The sequence below is a fragment of the Macaca fascicularis genome, chromosome 1, assembly GCF_037993035.2.
Source record: "Macaca fascicularis isolate 582-1 chromosome 1, T2T-MFA8v1.1".
In the NCBI taxonomy this organism is placed as follows: Eukaryota; Metazoa; Chordata; class Mammalia; order Primates; family Cercopithecidae; genus Macaca; species Macaca fascicularis.
In genome coordinates this window covers 7,251,014-7,270,886 of record NC_088375.1, presented here as the reverse complement: position 1 = coordinate 7,270,886, position 19,873 = coordinate 7,251,014, and the positions used below count along the sequence as shown (strand labels likewise).

The window sequence follows — 19,873 nt, the reverse complement described above, 5'->3', positions numbered from 1 at the left end:
ATATCTAATAAAATTGTAAGTATAAAAGGCTGGCACAAACATATCCAACACAGAAAAATTTGGGAAATGGGAAATGTCGTTCCCTTAAGCAGTTTATCAGGAAGTTCAGAAAATGAGCTCCAGATAACCAAAATGACTAGAGAAATAGTGACAGACTGGCGGTGAGTAGTAAACGTATGTTGCTTATACACTTAAAACTAAGAGTTAAAGCATCGTATATAAAAGCATGTGCAAAAACATTTGGTTTAGCTAGTGGTAGTCTGATATTTTGGGACTGTGTGTATACTGTGGAATAGAATAATTACTATTTATAGGATATTTGAAATCCTGTTTTCTTGAGAATCAGGGTCCTTTTTTTTTTTTTCAAGATGGAGTCTTGCTGTGTCGTAATCTCAGCTCACTACAACCTCCGCCTCTCAGGTTCAAGTGATTCTCCTGCCTCAGTCTCCCAAGTAGCTGGGATTACAGGTGTGTGCCACCACGCCCAGCTTCATTTTTGTATTTTTAGTAGAGATGGGGTTTCAATATGTTGGCCAGACTGGTCTCAACCTCAGGTGATCCACCCACCTCAGCCTCCCAGAGTGCTGGGATGGCAGGCATAAGCCACTGCACCCAGCCTAGAACCAGGGATTTTAATGTGAGAAAAAGGAGAAAGAGAATACAGAACATGTAATTTTTTTGGGGGGGGGGGCGGAATCCCATGGCTATGAATTTGAATTGGACGTAGTGGTATAAATTCATGAATGTATATTGAATACATTTAGATACGTGTGAATACACACATTCATCAGTTTGTACCAGTATGTTCAATACAAATTCATAACTATCAGGATGTTTAGCACATCAACTTGTGGTTTTAAACTACCTTTTGCTTTTTTCATTAAAACGAGGATTTGGGGAAAATAGTCTGGCAGGAAATGTAAAAGATAAGCCTAGGATATCTTGTCACAACAAATAGAGGGGCTGGGTGTAGTGTGTCGTGCCTGTAATCCCAGGACTTTGGGAGGCCAAGGTGGGTGGATCACCTGAGGTCAGGAGTTGGAGACCAGCCTGGACAACATGGTGAAACCCAGTCTACTAAAAATACAAAATTAGCCGAGAGTGGTGGTGCATGCCTGTAATCCCAGCTACCTGGGAGGCTGAAGCAGGAGACTTACTTGAAACCCGGAGGCGGAGGTTGTAGTGAGCCGAGATCGCACCATCGCACTCCAGCCTGGGCAACAAGACGAAGCTCGGTCTCAAAAATCCAAAACAAGGCCGGGCGCGGTGGCTCATGCCTGTAATCCCAGCACTTTGGGAGGCCGAGGCGGGCGGATCACGAGGTCAGGAGATCGAGACCATTCTGGCTAACACGGTGAAACCCCGTATCTACTAAAAATACAAAAAACTTAGCCGGGCGTGGTGGCGGCGCCTGTAGTCCCAGCTACTGGGGAGGCCGAGGTAGGAGAATGGCGGGAACCCGGGAGGCGGAGCTTGCAGTGAGCCGAGATCGCGCCACTAACTCCAGCCTGGGCGACAGAGCGAGACTCCGTCTCAAAAAAACGAAACAAAACAAAAATAGAGATTAACAATTTCCAAAAGATTCAAGAACCAGCTTAAAGGGGCCCCCACTGTGCAAATGTGGGAAACTTTGGTCTTCAAAGAAGATAATTGCAATTTATTAAAACCCATCATAAACATTAAGAATAATTGGTCACCTTGTAGGATGATGGAGTATTCATTGTCTTGAAAACTTGAAGCAAAAAAACCATTTTTCCTTTCTTTCCTCTATGAACAGTACAACTGGATAACTAAATGGCAGATGAAGGAACTATCTCTTTCTAGTGTTCTAATAATTAAGAAAAGATCATATCATTTTTCATTACCCAGTGGATCAATAAATTTGGATTTTGTGCATCAATTGCTATAACATCACAAAAAGGCCGGGCACGGTGGCTCACGCCTCTAATCCTACCACTTTGTGAGGTCAAGGTGGGAGGACTGCTTGATCTCAGGAGTTTGAGACCAGCTTGGGTAGCATACTGAGATCTCATCTCTACCAAAAAAAAAAAAAAAAAAAAGTTTTAATTAGCCAGGCCTCCTGGCATGTGCCTGTATTCCCAGCTACTCCCATGGCTAAGATGGGAGGATCACTTAAGCCCACCAGACTGAGGCTGCAGTGAGCTGTGATTGTGCCACTGCACTCCAGCCTGGATGACATAGCAAGACCCTGTCTCAAAAAACAAGAAAAAAAAAAGACAACCAGATATTTTATGCCTGCTAATGAAAGAACTCAGTATCACCTATCACCTATTTTTGCTACAGAAATTAGAAATGAGTCCGATGGTGCCTCTGGGTTCGGCTGCCTGCTACACTGCAGGAGATCCAGAGGACAGTGGAACGTGTTGAACTGAAGCATGAGTGTACAACTAGCAAAATTCAAACTTGGGAGGCTCAGGTGGGAGGATCTCTTGAGCCCAGGAGGTCAAGGCTGCAGTAAGCTGTGATTGCATCACTCAACTCCAAAAGGGGTAATAGAGTGAGACCCTGTCTCAAAACAAAAACGAAACAAAGCAAAAAAACTCTAGTTAAATTCTTACTCTGTTATACAGAGGCCCTGTCTTCCTTCCATGCTGTGTCCCAGATAAGCCAGTGCTAGCATTGTGGCTGTCCTTGGGCCCTCCCATCTATCCTTAGAATTCAGGCTACTTTTGCCCTGCAGTCTTAACCCTCTAATGTTGTTTTTTGTTTGTTTGTTTGTTTTGAGATGGAGTCTCACTCTGTCACCTGGGCTGGAGTGCAGTGACATATCTCAGCTCACTGCAACCTCTGACACCCCGGCTCAACCTATTCTGCCTCAGCCTCCCAAGTAGCTGGGATTACAGGCGCCTGCCACTATGTCTGGCTGATCTTTGTATTTTTAGTAGAGACAGGGTTTCACTATGTTGGCCAGGCTGCTCTTGAACTCCTTACCTCAAGTGATCTGCCCAACTCAGCCTCCCAAAGTGCTGAGATTACAGGCCACCACACCCAGACCAGCCCTCTAACGATTTAAAGGAAAGTTATTATTTTGTAGATTATCTGGTTTTTATTGTTATTAATGTGAGAATGAATCTTTTTTCCAGCTTCGTCCATCCTAGGTAGAAATAAAGTCCCAAATCTTTGTTTTTTAACTGGTCATAGAGGACGAATCGCCATCCTTTATTCATTCCTTGATCATCTCAGGCTAGAGAAGTCTAGGGATAGAGCTGTCTATAACAGGACCAGAAAAATTAAGTGGGCTGTAGCATAATCACATATTTGAAACAGGTAAGTGAGTCATCTGTGGCTAGAGGCAAGTCCTGGTCACTTCCCTATTCTACCCCAATACTCAACTTACTGCATTCAGATGTTGCTTAATGGCTAGATATGGCTTTGAGGTTTATACTTTTATTAAATATGTCAGTTCAATTTTACAATGGAAAATTCTGAAGATGGATGGTGGTGATGGTTGCACAATATGAATGTACTTAATGCCACTTAATCATCCACTTAAAATTGTTAAGATGATAAGAATTATGTATATTTTACCCCTATAAAAAGATTTTCAAAGGCCGGGCGTGGTGGCTCATGCCTGTAATCTCAGCACTTTGGGAGGCTGAGGTAGGCGGATCACCTGAGGTCAGAAGTTCGAGACCAGCCTGGCCAACATGGTGAAACCCCATTGTGTTTTATTTATTTATTTATTTAAGACGGAGTCTTGCTCTGTCACCAGGCTGGAGTGCAGTGGCGTGATCTCGGCTCACTGCAATCTCCACCTCCGGGGTTCAAGCAAGTTCCCTTGCCTCAGCCTCCCGAGTAGCTGGGACTACAGGAGCGCGCCATCATGCCCAGCTAATTTTTTGTATTTTAGTAGAGACAGCGTTTCACCATGTTGGTGAGGATGGTCTCGATCTCCTGACCTCTTGATCCGTCCGCCTCGGCCTCCCAAGTGCTGGGATTGCAGGTGTGAGCCACCACCGCGCCCGGCCACAGTGGGTTTTCTTTAACACTCACTGGCTCATGGTTTAGGGGAGGCAGAATAGCTGAAAGAACTCCAGCTAGGGATCAGAAGACTTGGTCTGTAATTGTGACTTGCCTGAAACTCTAAGTGACTTTTGGAAAGCCACTAAACCTTTACTGTCTTTTTTCTCACAGGATAATCATGAGAGATTGATCTCTAACTCTGAAATTGGCACTCCAGTGTTCTGTGAATGAAAACACAGTAAATTCTTTGATTCAGGAGTAAAAACTACTCCAAAAACTCCACAAGAGGGCAGCTCCTCCACACCTGAATGGCTTCAGAGACCTTCCAGGCACCTTTGAGGTCATTATAAAACCACTTTTTATACACTGTTTTATTTTTATTTATTTTAATTATACAAGAAGCACACAAATATATTCCCACATAAAAAGTCCAACATTAGAGATCAATTTCAAGTCTCTTTTGATTAGTACCCCTAATCCTAGTTTCCTCCTCTGTTACCAGGTTGTTTTCTGAGACTTTTGAAAAACACAACTTCTGCAACTAATTTTTTCAATCTGCATATAATTTGAACATCATTAACATCTATGTCTGCATAAGAAATACATAGATATTAATATACTTCTCTTTACTCTCCTTAAAATGCATGTCGTAATTTACTTGTTTCTTAATGACATTTAGATTACCTTTTTTCAGTATTCAAACAATGCTGTATTGAATATTTCAGTACTGTACTTTGAAAAAAGTGAAGAGCCTCACAAGACTTCATGGTAATTAATATTTTATTTAATTAACTAATTAGTTTTTAATTTTATTAATTTTTGAGACTCCACCCAGGCTGGAGAGCAGCGGCGTGATTTCAGCTCACTGCAACCTCCGCCTCCCAGGTTCAAGCGATTCTCTTGCCTCAGCCTCCTGAGTAGCTAGGAGTACAGATGCATGCCACCACGACTGGCTAATTTTTTGTATTTTTAGTAGAGAAGGAGTTTTGCTATGTTGACCAGGCTGGTCTGGAACTCCTGACCTCAAGTCATCCACGCACCTCGGCCTCCCAAAGTGCAGGGATTACAAGCATGACCCACTGTGCCCAGTGGTAATTAAGATTTTAAAGCTAATTTATTAAGCCAAAGGAGGAATGTTTTAATAATTTTACTAGCCAGAAAAAAATATATAAAGTCAATACATAGAAAGAGGGGAAGATGCTTGGCAGTTTTCCTTGGTAGCATTAGGTTACTCCATTCCATGATGTAAATCATTCTGGGATACCATTTCCTGCTACGGCATTTTACCAGGTATGCTTTTGACTTAGATCAAATTAGACACAAGTAGCAAATGGCTCAGCTAATGCAGATAACAGAAACAAGAAAAGAATGATCCAGTGTTGCCACCCAGGAAGGGTAGATGCTGTGTTCTGGTTACCTTTTTTTTTTTTTTGAGACGGAGTCTCGCTGTTGTTGCCCGGGCTGCTGGAGTGCAGTGGCGCCATCTCAGCTCACTGCAACCTCCACCTTCTGGGTTCAAGCGATTCTCCTGCCTCAGCTTCCCAAGTAGCTGGAATTACAGGCGCCTGCCACCATGCCTGGCTAATTTTGTATGTTTAGTAGAGACGGGGTTTCTCCATGTTGGTCAGGCTGGTCTCAAACTCCCAACCTTGGGTGATCTGCCCGCATCAACCTCCCAAAGTACTGGGATTACAGGCATGAGCCACCACGCCCGGCCTCCTGGTTACTTCTGTGTACCCCACAGTGGAAACGAAATGTTGGCAGGTAATGAGCCAGAGCAATTCAGATTTCATGTGTAGAAGAAAAGTTCAACATAAAAATGTCTGACAATGTTAATGTAAAATATGGTCAGCCTTCCACGTTCTTATTATGCAAAATAAAACTTTCATCTATTGTGGACGGCAAGCCACCCAGGTGCGAGGCAAGAGACCGAGGGCACGAGCTGTTTCAGTGTAATAAAACATATAAAATAACAAGCGTTATACTAGATATAGATCATAGATATGATTATATATGGACATCATTAATCATTAGTTTGTAGCAGTTACTCTTTATTCCAAAATTATAATAATCCTCACTCTACAATCATAACTTAGGAAAAGCCAGGCCATACAGAGGTAGGAGCTGAGGGGACATAGTGAGAAGTGACCAGAAGACAAGTGTGAGCCTTCTGTTGTGCCCAGACAGGGCCACCAGAGGGCTCCTTGGTCTAGTGGTAACGCCAGCGTCTGGGAAGACGCGCGTTGCCAAGCGGACCGTGGTCTAACCGTAGCGTCAGTGCCAAGGAAAAACACCCGCTACTTAGCAGACCTGGAAAGGGAGTCCCCCTTTCCCCGGGGGAGTTTTAGAGAAGACTCTACTCCTCCACCTCTTGTGGAGGGCCTGACATCAGTCAAGCCCGCCCGCAGTTATCCGGAGACCTAACTCTCCCTGTGATGCTGTGCTTCAGCGGTCACACTCCTAGTCCGCCTTCATGTTCCGTCCTGTACACCTGGCTCTGCCTTTTAGATAGCAGTAGCAAAATTAGCGAGAGTACTAAAAGTCTCTGATATGCAGAAATAATGGTGTAAGCTCTCTCTCTCTCTCTCTCTCTCTCTCTCTCTCTCTCTCTCTCTCTCTCCCCCCCCGCCTCGGCTGCCAAACAGGGAAGGGACCCCCGTCCAGTGGACACGTGACTCAGGTGACAGTACCTATCATTGGAGATGACTCACACTCCTTACCCTGCCCCCTTGTCTTGTATCCAATCAATAGCAGCACAGCCAGGCATTCGGGGCCACTACCGGTCTCTGCGTCTTGGTGGTCGTGGTCCCCCGGGCCCAGCTGTCTTTTCTTTTATCTCTTTGTCTTGCGTCTTTATTTCTACAATCTCTTGTCTCCGCACACGGGGAGAAAAATCCACCGACCCTGTGGGGCTGGTCCCTACAATCAATAACAAATGTTCCTGAAGAACATTTGGATTTTTTCAGAATCCAAATGTTGAATGTCCCATTCAAGCTGTCAGGTTCCAAATCCTGTGTTTCCTGAAGAGACAGGTCTGGGATCCAGCTGCAAAAATTCCCAAGGTGCCAACCTTCAGGTCATGGTGCCTGACTGGTGCTGTGTTCTCCTTCCAGCCTTGAAGATTCTGAAAGTGCAGGTTTCTTAAGCAGATACAGAGCTAATGGCCAGGTTTCTTGGGGGTACATTACAATAAATGCAAGAGGTGCAGAAAGCAAGAAATTGCTCAGGATCTTAGAAAAATGGGCTTGGAACTCCATTTGTGTCTGCTACCTTCTGCAACTCAGATTCCAAATTGTTTTCCAGACTTGTGTTAGAGTTATTGGTGACAGAAAATCTTTTTTCATCCCCATGGATAAGACACGAACACCTGCAAAGCTGACCCATGAAAGGAGACAAGGCACTACTATGATAGTGGATTGCGGGAGCTGTGAGGTAGGACCTTAAATTTTTCAGTTTTTTTGAGTCTCTCTCTGCTGCCTAGGCTGAAGTGTAGTGGAGCGATCTCGCAAGATTTGCCAGGACACGTTTTGGACTTCAGCATTTAGCCACGCCGGCCAAGCCTGGTGCAGAGCTTTATGAAACAACTTAAGTCACTGCCCTGGCTCACTCCGCTGTGCCTAGGCAGAGTCAGGGAAGACACTCTTCATGGTGGAGTGGTCTGGGATATAGAAGCCTACTAAGAAATCCTTCTGACTGCAGAGGCCAAGTTCTGTCCATTCCCTGGGAGCTCAAGGACTCGGAGTTGGCTCAGAAACCATTGGCCCAGCTTCCTAGGCAGGAGGAAATGCAAAATTAAACAAAAAAATGAGTTGTTTTTTTTTTAAATAGGTAAAAATCAGGAAACTACTATTTTTCCTTCTGTCCCTCAGCAGACCTGGAAATGTTTGGCCATTTTCCTCTCCATCATCCTCATTTGACTGAAGACTCTTCAGCTGTCAAATAACTCAGCATGGAATGGTCCCAGAGCAGTCCCCACAGCAGTGAGACCCCTAAAGATCATGGGCCATCTAGTAACAATAGAACAGATGCTAATGGTCCTGTTTATTTGATTTGTTTCTTCATTTGCTTAGAGACAGGGCCTTGCTCTATTGCCAGGCTGGAGTGCAATGGCAAGATGGTGGCTCGCTACAACCTCAACCTCCTGGACTCAAGCGACCCTCCTGCCTCAGCCTCCTGAGTAGCTGGGACTACAGCGCATGCCACCACGCCAGCTAATTTAAAAAAATTTTTTTTGTATTGATGGAATCTCACTATACAAGCTAGTCTCAGTCTCCTGGCCTCAATCAATCCTCCTGCTTCAGCCTCCGAAAGTGCTGGGATTACAGGTGCGAGCCAATGTGCCTAGCCTGATCCTGTTTATTCTCAGGAAAAGGATGGGTGTGAATCATGGAAGGACCACTGTGCTCCTGGATCTGGGGCAAGGAAGTGGTCAGCGTCAAGAGCAGCATCTTTTTCTAGACAGGAAAGCTAAGTCCTAAAACCATCCTGCGTAAAAGAAGTGCACTAGGCTAGAATATCCTGGTCTGGGAACAAAGAACTGGGTCAGTCTAAGCATCTGTTTGGTCCTAGGCAAGTAAGTTCATTTCTATGGACCTCAGTTTCATCATCTATTAAACACCAAATCTTAGTTATGATAATGGTCCTACCCACATTCCTGAAACTGCAGAAGTATGACAGAATATGCTGGAAAACTGCAGAGTGCAATGATACTTTGATAACACACCAGGATTTTAACGCTAGTTTCACCTCTTTTTATCTGGGCAAATTACTCAACCTTTCTATTGCTCACTATGAAAAATGGCAACACATTTCAGGGTAAGGCGACCCAATCTTCTATCTGCTTTATAACTGTAGTATTCAAATGTCCTCACTTGAGAATCACTTGAACCCGTGAGGCGAAGGTTGCAGTGAGCCGAGATCGCGCCACTGCACTGCAGCTCGGGTGACAGAGCGAGACCCCATCTCAAAAAAAAGTCCTCACTTGAGACTAATTCTGTCAGAGCTCCTGAGCTAAGGCCTATGAGACCATATTATAGTGCAGACTAGTATTACAGTGCTCCATTGCAAACCTTAATTTCTTTGGCAAAGATAAATTCTTTACTAATAGTGAGCAAAGTGACTTTCTCTGACCAATATACAGATGGTCATTTCATTTCCAACCTCAGAACTGACCTCCTACTGCCCACAGAGGGGGAGTGGGAAGAGGGGAGGGAGAGAAGGGGCCTGATGTCACTCAGCCCTACAGAGGGGCCTCTTCAGGCTCCTACAGGCCGTTTGGAAGCTGCTGGAAGAATGAGTTAGGTCCTGGTTGCAGGACTTTTTTTTTTTTTTTCTTTTTTAAGTCAGACACAGACACAGCTGTTAAGTAAAACGCTGCCTCCACTGAAAATCCCAAGCCTCAGATCTTTCAAGCAGAGGGAGAATTTAGTAAACTTCTAGAGGTACCTTTCTGGCTGACCAGGGGGAAAAAAGAAGAGAAGCTATGGCTCGCTTAGCTGTTTGCTTATTCTTTTATACTTGAAATAGTCACAGCAACCAGACAAGAGGAAATTGCTGGAATCTGGGCGAAGTTCCCAAACAAGGTCCCAGTGAGACACCGTTGTACTTCTGTTAGGGGGACCTCTGATCCTATTCTTTGAAAAAACAAAAAGCGCCCAATGGTCTTCTCTCTGTTCCAGGTTCCTAAGACACATAGAACTCTGAGTCACATTCTTAGGCACTTGTATCAGAAGAAATTTATGCCGAAATTCTTGACAGGTGATAGTGGAGCGCTACCCCCAGACATTCCTGCCACTGCTGGACAAAAACTAAGTTCCTGGTCCCACGGGAGGTGACCGTGGTTTAGTCCCTCAGCACCATTCGACAGGTGACACAGTGTACGTGTGCATGTGCTGTGAGCACCTGGGCCTTTTGGAAGGACAGGATCTGGCAGAGAAGGAATGAGAAGAATTTATGTTTTACTTTTCCCTTCACTTGTGCCTTTAAAGAGGATGATCTCATAAATCACCTATTTTAAACAAGCGGTAAGTATCTCACTAGCAAGCCTAAAGCAAATGAACTCACACCTCTAATCCCAGCACTTTGGGAGGCCAAGGCGGGCGGGCCTTTTAGTGCAGGAGTTCAGGACCAGCCTGGGGAACATGGTGAAACCCTGTCTCTACAAAACATACAAAAATTAGCGAAGTGTGGTGGCGTGTGCCTGTAGTACAGCTACTTGGGAGGCTGAGGTGGGAGGGTCACTTGAGCCTGAGAGGTGGAGGCTACAGTGAGTTTTGATCATGCCACTGCATTCCAGCCTGGGCAGCAGGGCGAGACTCTATCTCAAAAAAAAAAAAAAAAAAAAGAAAGTGAGAGCTCCCAATGTTGCTGTAACAGCAGGTTCTCTGTGTTATTCTAACGTTTTACTGGCACTGTATTTCAATTATTAAATTTCTCTAATAAGTTTCCAAAATAACCTTTGGAAACTAGTCCAGATAACTTTGTTTCCAGGTATTTGTGAAGCCCACTGACAGCATTTTCCCCTGAGTGGTTCTTTCCCCCTGATGTCAGGGAGGAAATTTTCAGGAGGAAACGCTCAGTCCACCTGCGAGAATCATCGAGCGGAGGAACCAGGCCTTTCCCTCACCCAGCTTCCACCTACACAGGACAACACAAGGCAGGCCAGATGCTGATAACTGACAGATAAAGCTGAAGGGATCGAAGTTGTCACCTGCCAGCTGAACTCAATAAAAATGATATGCAACTCAAAATAGCTGATAGGGGCTCAGTAAATAAACTTGGCTCATCTGGGCACGGTGGCTCACACCTGTAATCCCAGCACTTTGGGAAGCTGAGGCGGGCAGATCACTTGAGGTCAGGAGTTAAAGACCAGCCTGGCCAACATGGCAAAACCCCATCTCTATTAAAAATATAAAAATTAGCTGGGCGTGTTAGCACGCACCTGTAGTCCCAGCTACTCAGAGGCTGAGGCACGAGAATCACTTGAACCTGGGAGGTGGAGGTTGCAGTAAGCAAAGATCATGCCACTACACTCCAGCCTGGGTGACAGAGTGAGACTCCATCTCAAAATAATAATAATAGTAATAATAATAATAATAATAAACTTGGCTGGTCAGTCTCCCTGAACTACATACAACCTCTCGAAGGTTTTGGCTGATGCAGATAGCTTCTTCAGAACATCTATTACAATATTTTAATGAACTCTTACAGAACACTCTGCATTCTCAGAACTGCTAAGGTTAATGGAGTGGAGACTAAGGACGACTAAAGGAAAACCAAAGTCAGGCTTAGATCCCAATTCCTGTCAGACTTCAGATGCCGTGGGGGCTCGAGTGACTTCACCGAAAAGTGAGTCTTCATTTGTTTATTTATTTATTCGTTCGTTTGTTTGATACGGAGTCTCACTCTGTTGCCCAGGCTGGAGTGTAGTGGTGCGATCTCGGCTCACTGCAAGCTCTGCCTCTCGGGTTCATGACATTCTCCTGCCTCAGCCTCCCAAGTAGCTGGGACTACAGGTGGCCGCCACCATGCCTGGCTAATTTTGTGTATTGTTAGTAGAGACAGGGTTTCACTGTGTTAGCCAGGATGGTCTCGATCTCCTGACCTCGTGATCCACCTGCCTCAGCCTCCCAAAGTGCTGGGATTACAGGCGTGAGCCACCACACCTGGCCCCGAAAAGTGAGTCTTAATACAACTTCCCCCTTTGTTCCCAATAGGTGCACCCCAAACTCCATGCACTCCCCATTCTTCAGCCCAGTAAGATGAATTTCTACATTAATTCATTTAGAAATAGTTAATAATCTCTAATTAGCAATAATTAGAAAGCATTAAGAAGCATCCATTATGTATCAGCCACTGTGCTGGGCTATGTGCATAAATATCCACCAAACCGCAGAGTTTTTACTCTTGGGGACTCACCAACCTTTAATAAATGAGAGTCTGGGCCGGGCGCAGTGGCTCACGCCTGTAATCCCAGCACTTTGGGAGGCCGAGATGGGTGGATCACAAGGTCAGGAGATCAAGACCATCCTGGCTAACACAGTGAAACCCCGTCTCTACTAAAAATACAAAAAATTAGCCGGGCATGGTGGCAGGCACCTATAGTCCCAGCTACTCAGGAGGCTGAGGCAGGAGAATGGCGTGAACCCGGGAGGCAGAGCTTGCAGTGAGCCAAGATCGCGCCACTGCACTCCAGCCTGGATGACAAAGCGAGACTCCGTCTCAAAAAAAAAAAAAAAAAAAAAAAAAAAAAAAAAAAATTAGAGCCTGGTAGAGGAAGAAAGGAAATAAAGGTGCAGTTTCTGGACATAGGAGCCGACTGCAACAGCCGGTCTTCAGCTGCCCCCTTTCCCGTGCAGGACCAGCAAGGGCTCACCACAGAGCATAACCATGGTCAGGGCTCCATCCTGGATTAGCCAGTGTTCATTAACCAGGTTCTGAAATTATTTTTCCTCCACCCATCACAGAACTTAACCCCTTCAGTCCTAGTAGCTGGCACAGGGAGTGCGCTGGATGTACCCTCACCCACACAGTGTGTGGAGGATTGGTTGTTTAGGTTGAGGATGCTTAAAGAGAGGATTAGCCATTCCCAATAGGCTTCACCTGCTATGCTAATGAAATGACTCAGAGTCCCTACGAAGTCCAGCCAAATGTGGCTACTCCTCTGTATCTTGAATCCAAGGGGAAGGATTTTAGACTTCTGCTCAGTAATTCTCCTTCCCAGTTGTCACCCCAAGGTGCTTAAGTGATATGTCAGAACATGTGACATAATGCATTTTCTTCATCCCATATAGGAAATTCTTAACTTTAAACTCATGGTGAACAGAGATGTACTTGCTTAGTGTTTTTGAGCTGTATTATTTCTAGCTAATGATGGGAGGGCCTTCCATGTTGAGCTCGACTGAGAATACTGGGGCATTTCAAATCTCCAGGAAAGTGTATATAGTTACCATCACACTGGGGATTAAATAAAAAGAACAAAAGAATGAAAGAATGAAAAGAAAGAAGAGGAAGAAGAAGGAGAAGAAGGAGAAGGAGGAGGAGGAGGGAAGAAGGAAGGAAGAAGGAAGGAAGGAAGGAAGGAAGGAAGGAAGGAAGGAAGGAAGGAAGGAAGGAAGGAGAAAGAAGGAAAAGGAAAGAGGAGAAAGAGAAAGAAAGAGAGAAAGAGAAGAAGGAAAAAGAAAGAAAAGAAAGAAAGAGAGGAAGGAAGGAAGGAAGGAAGGAAGGAAGGAAGGAAGGAAGGAAGGAAGGAAGGAAGGAAGGAAGGAAGGAAAGAAGCCAGGCGTGGTGGCTCAAGCCTGTAATCCCAGCACTTTGGGAGGCCGAGACAGGCGGATCACGAGGTCAGGAGATCGAGACCATCCTGGCTAACACGGTAAAACCCCATCTCTACTAAAAAAATACAAAAACTAGCCAGGCACGGTGGCGGCGCCTGTAGTCCCAGCTACTCGGGAGGCTGAGGCAGGAGAATGGCGTGAACCCAGGAGGCGGAGCTTGCAGTGAGCTGAGATCGCACCACTGCACTCCAGCCTGGGTGACAGAGCGAGACTCCGTCTCAAAAAAAAAAGAAAGGAAAGCAAGCAAAAAAGGAAGCTTCTAATAAACCCAGGGCTACTGCAGACAGGTAGAATGCCACTTAGGTTCGTTGATGTCTTTTATCTTTATTAGTAGTAGTATTATTTTAGTTAGGATAAAATACACCTAACACGAAGTTGACCATCTTAACCACTGTTAGATGTGCAGTTCAGTGGCATTAAGTACATCTACATTGTTGTGCTACTATCACCATCATTCAACTTCACAACTTTTCCATCTTCCCAAACTGAAACTCGGTACTCATTAAATAATAATTCCCCATTTCCTTCTCCCTTCAGTCCCTAGAAACCACTGTTCTGGCCGGATGCAGTGGCTCACACCTGTAATCCCAGAACTCTGGAAGATCGAGGCAGGTAGATCACCTGAGGTCAGGAGTTCGAGATCAGCCTGGCCAACACGGTGAAACCCCGTCTCTACTAAAAGTACCAAAAATTAGCTGGGTGTGGTGGCGCACGCCTGCAATCCCACCAAGTCAGGAGGCTGAGGCAGGAGAATTGCTTGAACCGGGGAGGCAGGGGTTGCAGTGAGCCGAGATTATGCCACTGCACTCCAGCCTGGGCAACAAGAGCAACACTCCATCAAAAAAAAGAAGGAAGGAAAGACAGACAGAGAGAGAGAGAGAGAGAGAGAGAGGGAAGGAGGGAGGGAGGGAGGGAGGGAGGAAGGAAGGAAAGAGAAACCACTGTTCTATTTCTGTCTGTATGATTTTGACTAAGTGCCTCATGTGAGTGGCATCATATAGTATTTGTCCTCTTGTGACTGCCTTATTTCACGTCTCATAGTGTCCTCAAGGTTGGTCCGTGTTGTAGCATGTGTCAGAATGTCCTTTCTTCTGGAGGCTGAATAATATTCCATTGTGTGTGTCCACCACATTTTGTTTCTCCATTCGTCATTGATGGACACTCGGGTTGCTTCTACCATATCCTTTAACTTCTGTGCCTTGGTTTCTTTACCTGGAAATGGAGAATCAAGTGGGATAAGGGCTGAGGTTTTGTATAAACACTTAAGCAGTGACCAGATTTAAATGACTCTTTCTGCAGGGTAGGCAGGCAGATAGATATAAATGAGACTTTGAAAGACTGCTAGCAAATCCGGGTGTGGTGGCTCACGCCTGGAATCCCAGCACTTTGGGAGGCTGAGGTGGGCAGATCATGAGGTCAGGAGTTCGAGACCAGCCTAGTCAATATGGTGAAACCCCGTCTCTAAAAATACAAAAATTAGCCGGGCGTGATGGTCCACACCTGTCATCCCAGCTATTCCGGAGGCTGAGGCAGGAGAATCGCTTGAACGCAGGAGGCAGAGTTTGCAGTGAGCCGAGATCGTACTGCTGCATTCCAGCCTGGACGACAGAGCAAGACTCTGTCTCAAAAGAAGAAAGGAAAAACAGAAAGAGCACTGGCAAGGATGCAGCGGCAGGAGGGCTTCCTGCGCTTCTGCAGCCGTGCTTTTCACAGTGCAATCTACCGCTTCGCAGTCACGCATGTTCCCGAGCTGCTTCCCAGATCTGCCAAGTCAACCCCTGCAGCATGGTGCTCAGGAATCTGCACTTTCTTTTTTTTTTTTTTTTTTTTTTGAGATGGAGTCTGGCTCTGTCGCCCAGGCTGGAGTGCAGTGGCGCCATCTTGGCTTACTTTAAGCTCCGCCCCCCGGGTTCCCGCCATTCTCCTGCCTCAGCCTCCCGAGTAGCTGGGACTACAGGCGCCGCCACCGCGCCCGGCTAATTTTTTGTATTTTTTAGTAGAGACGGGGTTTCACCGTGTTAGCCAGGATGGTCTCGATCTCCTGACCTCGTGATCCACCCATCTCGGCCTCCCAAAGTGCTGGGATTACAGGCTTGAGCCACTGCGCCCGGCCAGGAATCTGCACTTTCAATACTTCATCTTCTAGGGAATTCTAATATATGCTGGAGTCTGAGGACCACTGCCTTTAGTTTGGGAGATAGGGCTTCTCATCCGGTGGAAAAACACTGGCCAGACAGAGGTAAGTGGAAAAAAAAAGCCTTTGTCTCTGCCCCACCTCGCCACCCTCCGCCTCCCGGTTCTCCTGCCTCAGCCTCCCTAGTGGCTGAGACTACAGGTGCATGTCACCGTGCCCAGCTAATTTTTGTATTTTTAGTACAGACTGGATTTTACCATGTTGGCCAGGATGGCCTCTATCTCTTGACCTCGTGATCTGCCCGCCTCGACCTCCCAAAGTGCTGGGATTATAGGCGTGAGCCACTGCACCCAGCCCAATAGATTGAATTTCATAACAAACAGAAGTTATTTGCTTAGCATTTTTGTGTTGTCATGTTTCCTCATCCTGTTTGTGTTCTCATATTTCATCCATGGAATGGCCTCACCCTTTTGACCCAAATGGGAAGCTTATAGTTCCTAAATCTCAGGGAAGAAGGAGGGAGCAATTCAGTCTTCTTGAGTGTCATGAGGCTGCAGATCCCTGGGCTGTCTCGCAAGTCACCCCCTCACCACCCTCCTGCCCATCCCAGGAGCCGCATGGTCCTGAGAGCCTCGGAAGCCTTTTACTTGCTGGTGAACAACAAGAGCCTGGTCAGCACGAGCGTAACCATGGCAGAGATCTACAGAGACTACAAGGATGAGGATGGCTTCGTGTACATGACCTACGCCTCCCAGGAGACGTTTGGCTGCCTGGAGTCAGCAGCCCCCAGACGTTTGGCTGCCTGGATGGGAGCAGCCTTGAGGACAGACCCTGCAGTCCTCTCTAGCCCGTGTCGGGAAGGATGTGTGCTCTGACAGACGCGTCAGACGCTGGCAGAAGGGATGGCTCTGCAGTGCTGGCTTTTAAAGGGGCGCAGGGTGGTGAGGATGGCCTAGAGAGGCAGCCTCAGGTAAGGACACTGAAGCTATTTCTGCTTGGTTTCTCTTTTTATGCTCTTTCTTAACAAGACAGGTTTTGATTGCTCTTGGAAATTTTTTAAGTACTAACTTTTTTTTGAGCAAGAAATGGTTAGTTAACCTGTGTGATGGTTTCGTGTGATGAACTGGAGATCTATTTTACTGTCTTCTGTGGTAGATGTGGGCAGGTCCTTGAGGAGTTTGATTTCACCCCCTGCGTGTGGGCGGGAGTCCTGGATATGGCTCTCATCCTCCCGTAGGCTAGAAAAGCTACTTATAAGGTGGTTTCAGGGCTGCATTCCAAGGGGGCAAAGTGGAGGGTACAAGTTATCTTGTGACCTTGGCTCTGGACGTGCCCGATACCTTTTTGTTTTTTGTTTTTTGTTTTTTGTTTTTTTTTGAGATGGAGTCTCACTCTGTTGCCCAGGCTGGAGTGCAGTGATATGATCTCCACTCACTGCAACCTCCACCTCCTGAGTTCAAGCAATTCTCCTGCCTCAGCCTCCCAAATAGCTGGGACTACAGGCACCCACCACCACACCCCAATTTTTTTATATTTTTAATGGAGATGCAGTTTCACCATGTTGGCCAGGCTGGTCTCAAACTCCTGAATTCAAGTGATCCACCTGCCTCAGCTTCCCAAAGTGCTGGGATTACAGGCGTGAGCCACCACGCCCAGCCGGATATCAGTCCTACTACATTCTTTGGTCAAGCCCAGATTCAAGGGGTAGGCAAATAGACATCACCTTTTCAAAGAAAAAGCTTCAAAGACTTCGTGGCCCTATTTCATCTAGCTCATCTTCTAGCAAACACACCTAGCTATTCCTCCACCAGCCACAACCTACACTTCCTGTGGTGTAGCTCCACCTGTAAATGCATAACTCCCACGTTCCACCTTCCTTTCCCTGCCTTCTCCCAACCCTCTGCCTCCCTCAGCCAAGGTTGGGGGTGTGGGCAGCCCTGGCCTCCCACCTTCACTCTGCTTCCGGCTGGACTCGGGAGAATGCCCTGTGACTCTCCACCCTCACTGTGTTCTCTGACTCTAGGCAGAACTTATTCTGTTCCTATGAGGTATACAGCGGTTTAGTCCTTACCCTGTGACCCACCTCAACATCCTCAGAGACCAGACCTCAGAAGGTTTCTGCTTTGGAGTAAGTGTGCGCCCAATATAGTACTTACCTACACACACACAGTGTATATCTGTACACACGTCAGTGTTATGTAGAAAGTGGCATACCATAGATGCATAGTAAAATACACATTTCCAAACTTTATTTCCTTCATTAAACAGGTTTGGGCTGGGTACGGTGGCTCATGCCTGTAATCCCAGCACTTTGGGAGGTCGAGGCGGGCGGATCACCTGAGGTCAGGAGTTTGAGACCAGTCTGTCCAGCGTGGTGAAACTCCGTCTCTACTAAAAATACAAAAATTAGCCGGGCGTGGTGGCACATGCCTGTAATCCCATCTGCTTGAGAGGCTGAGGCAGGAGAATTGCTTGAGCCCGGGAGGTGGAGTTGGAGGTGGAGGCTACGGTGAGCCAAGATCGCACCACTGCCCTCCAGCCTGACCAACAGAGTGAGACTTTGTCTCAAAAAAAAAAAAAAAAAAAAAAAAAAAAAAGCAGGTTTCTATTGTATGCTCACAATAGGTCAGCACGATGTGATAAGGGCATACAGTACTCTAGATAGCACTTAAGGCATCTAACTCAGATTTGAAGTCCAGGAATAACTCCTGAAGGTAGTGACGTCTAAGCAAATGTATGGTGAGAAATAATTAGCCAGACCAAGAAGACAAGGAAGAATATTCTAGGCACAGCAAACAGGATGGATTGTTTGGAAAGCTATAATAGTTTCGGTGTGGCTGGAGCTTTGAGAAGCGAAACAGATAAGGAGCAGTGACATATGAGGCTGGAGGGGCATAAGGACCTTGAGGGACAGTTAGGAAGAGTGGACTTTATCCTGAGAAGAATGGAAGGGACAGTAAATGCTTCTTTCTGACACATATATTGTTAAAGCAAACTAAATATGACCTGAGAAGGACTTCGTACTTTTATATTTGAGTCCTTGTGGATGAACTCTAACCTAGCTTAATAGGCAGACAAGATTAAAAACCTAACCCAGGGCCAGGCTCAGTGGCTCACGCCTGTAATCCCCACACTTTGGGAGGCCAAGGTGGGTGGATCACTTGAGGTCATGGGTTCAAGACCAGCTTGACCAACACGGTGAAAACCCGTCTCTACTAAAAAAATGAAAAATTAGCCAGGTGTAGTGGCACACACCTGTAATCCCAGCTACTTGGGAGACTGAGGCAGGAGAATTGCTTGAACCCAGGAGGCGGAGGTTGCAGTGAGCCAAGATTGTACCATTTTACTCCAGCCTGGGCAACAAGAGCAAAATTCCAACTCAAACAAAAAAAGAAAGAAAGAAAAAAAAGAAAACCTAACTTAAGAGTATGTGCCTGAAACAATAGCTGAGTCTCGGCCAATCCCAGCAGCCATACTTCAGCCAGTTATAGACTGCTGAGGGTTCAAACTGTGTCCAAATAAGGCAAACACTGAGCTGTAACCCAATCCAGCTCTTTCTATACCTCACTTCCGATTTCTGTACATCATTTCCCTTGTTTTATCTGTAAATCTTCTTCCACCGCGTGGCTGCACTGGAGTCTCTCTGAATCTGCTCTGATTCTGGGGGCTCCCCAATTTGTGAATTGTTCATTGCTCAATTAAACTCCTTTGAAGTTAACTTGGCTGAAGTTTTTATTTTAATAATATATATTTGCAGTTGGCTGGGCACGGTGGCTCATGCCTGTAATCCCAATCCTTTGGGAGGACAAGGCGGGTGGATCACTTGAGGTCAGGAGTTTGAGACCAGTCAGGGCAACATGGTGAAACCCCATCTCTACTAAAAATACAAAAGTAGCCAGGCATGGTGGCAGGTGCCTGTAATCCCAGCTACTTGGGAGGCTGAGGCAGGAGAATCATTTGAATCTGAGAGGCGGAAGTTGCAGTGAACGAGGTTGTGCCATTGCACTCCAGCCTGGGCGACAAGAGCAAAACTCTGTCCCCCCACCCCCCCCCCAAAAAAAAACAAACCCTGTGGTCTCATCTCCATTTTAGAAAGATCACTCTGCCTGAGACAGCCATTGGAAGTTTTTTTATTTCCTTTTTAGAAAGGCCACTGTCTGCACACGACTGAAGATGTTATATGAAAATATGGAAACAGGTCACTGGAAGGTCTTAAGGAAGAGAGTGATAAAATGAGATTTGCATTCTAGAGCTTTGATGTTCTAGAAGAAGCTTAAGAGAGCATAAAAAGATTAGGAGCTGAGGAGCTGGAGGAGCTTTGGAATGGAGATAAGCCTTCAAGCCTCAGGAGCTCTGTGTCCTCCGTGGGATTCATTGGGGGCAGTACTTCAGCCAGTCTCCAAAACTGGACAAGTTCATG

General features: G+C 46.1%; 1 pseudogene; it reads left to right on the top strand.

Moving 5' to 3' along the window:
• Positions 1-66: 66 nt before the first annotated feature.
• Positions 67-18,044, top strand: LOC135968877 (microtubule-associated protein 1 light chain 3 gamma-like; annotated as a pseudogene).
• The last annotated feature ends 1,829 nt before the right edge of the window (positions 18,045-19,873 follow it).